The 2,012-nt window shown below is 39.1% G+C and overlaps 1 long non-coding RNA gene across 1 annotated transcript; it reads right to left on the bottom strand.

The window, feature by feature from the left end:
* Positions 1–1,251: 1,251 nt before the first annotated feature.
* On the bottom strand, positions 1,252–1,686 carry LOC141086315 (uncharacterized). Its single transcript, XR_012231578.1, has 3 exons — positions 1,613–1,686; positions 1,426–1,494; positions 1,252–1,341 (listed from the first exon to the last, which is right to left on the bottom strand). It is a non-coding gene; the product is annotated as an uncharacterized lncRNA (long non-coding RNA).
* Positions 1,687–2,012: the final 326 nt, after the last annotated feature.

Below are 2,012 nucleotides of genomic sequence, written 5' to 3' on the forward strand. Positions count from 1 at the left end.
GTGATCCAGCATGACTCCCCTGTCGGTGATGTAAGTACCTTAATTTTACAACTCATAGTAATGTACGTGGCCAATAGGAATAGAATTTATGAATAATTAAGGAAACATTGACACAATAGCAGTCGGTATCCCTTAACCGATTGATAATTGATCTAGCTTTACGCTAGATGCCTACCTATTTGACATACCGTTGAAGGACATATAATAACCATTGATACAACCCCCTTTATTCATCTTGTAGCTGTATTTGGCTGTTACACTGTGAAGGTATATTTCTTTTGCTTGTGATGTAACATGTATTTTCTGTTCCCATAGGACACAGAAGAGGCTGGCATTTCTACACCCATAATCACGCCAGAGCAACACAGCTTCGCAACTACGACACAAGAGGAGGAAACAGAGACACCATCCCCATCTGCACCATCCGCCTCTGTGCCGAGGCAACTGACATTTTCCGGGCGCAAAAGGAAGGCCCCCACCTCGGAGACACCACAATTTATTGAACTGGCAAAAAAAGTTTTAACTACACCTCAGAACCTGACCGGCTTTGCGTTCTATGCAAATGAAAAGCTGCCAACACTAGACCCAGTTCAGCGTCTCCATGCAGAAAGGCTTATGCTACAAGTTTTGAGTGAAGCCGCAATGGGGAAACTTACAGACACAATAGCTTTCATGGACAGACGTCAGTACCCCCAAAACGCTTGGCCGCAGAATCCTGAGACTCCAGAGCCTACAATGTGGAGGGAGCATCCCCCAAACCAAGGCCATGTTCCTGCACCTTATTATTTAACTCCGCCTAGGCACCGTGTAAATGAAAAAGATCCATATTTTTTACAATTGTAGTTGTGCCAATTTGTTTTTTAGAAAATTTTGTTTTGTATATAGTTTTACATATTTTTAATTTTTCAAATTGTTTAAGTTTTTTTAAAATAAAAATGTAATATTTTACATGAATTGTGGTGTCGTTTACTTGCCTTTGTTTCGTATTAGAACATTGTGGTTAACAACACTTAAAAGATGGCTGTGCACATGAACATCTTTTACTAAAAGTAATATCCAGCCACGTATATAATCAGAAAATATAAAAAATTTTATTTCTGATATATTTAGAAACTCTGTTTTTTTAAAGCTTTTACAACATCAGAAACAAGGGGGTTTAACAAAAAAACATAAATAAATCTAAAAAAAAAAAAATTATTTACTGGCTACTGCCACCCTCTTGTACACCTGCCAAGAACCTCTCCAGCATTACTCCGTGTACGTCCATGGCTGCCAGAGTGACAGCCATAGCTGCTCTCATCCGCCGGTGAGATGCCAGCAGTGCCTGTGCTGTGGGTATTTCTGTGGATGAAAAGGCAAATGTAAACCTGGCAACTATAGAGACAGTAGAAACAAAAGGTACATGGCTTTTGTTTTTATCCTTACGGTATTGGGTCGGAACAGTTCTTTCTGGGGAGGGGCTAATAGCCCACCCTAAAGCACTGGCACCAACGGCTATGAGAAAAAAAAAAAGGGAAATTTTAAACAGCAACACTTCATCCTTTCCAAAGACAAAAGTTTAAGAACCCCTTTTTTTGTTATTTTATTTTTAAAAATACATGTCTTTACTTACCGGATGGAGAGGCCACATCTATATCCTGGAGTGATGCTGGAGATGGGCTTGAAGCGGGCAAAGGGGTAGGTGGTGACACTGTTTGATCCATCGTTGATGCTGGGGCTGTTAGATCATCCTGCGATGGCGGGCTTGATGGTAATGGTGGTTCTACAGTTATGGAAAACAATCCATAGATATCTGCATGTTAAATGCTGTCTTTAATTGAAACCAAAAAAAAAAAAAAAAGGATATTGTTCTGTGAGATGCTACATCGTCACCGTTATTTGAATAAGAACTCTTGAATAATAACAATAATTTATGTTATTCTCCACAGTGCAAGCTCATGTTTATTTTGTAGTAACAACAACAAAACAAAGGAAAATAATATTCAAACTTCATTTCACTTTCACTTCAACAC

Source organism: Dendrobates tinctorius, unplaced genomic scaffold (assembly GCF_039654945.1).
Source record: "Dendrobates tinctorius isolate UK_male_01 unplaced genomic scaffold, ASM3965494v1 ptg000031l, whole genome shotgun sequence".
Classification (NCBI taxonomy): Eukaryota; Metazoa; Chordata; class Amphibia; order Anura; family Dendrobatidae; genus Dendrobates; species Dendrobates tinctorius.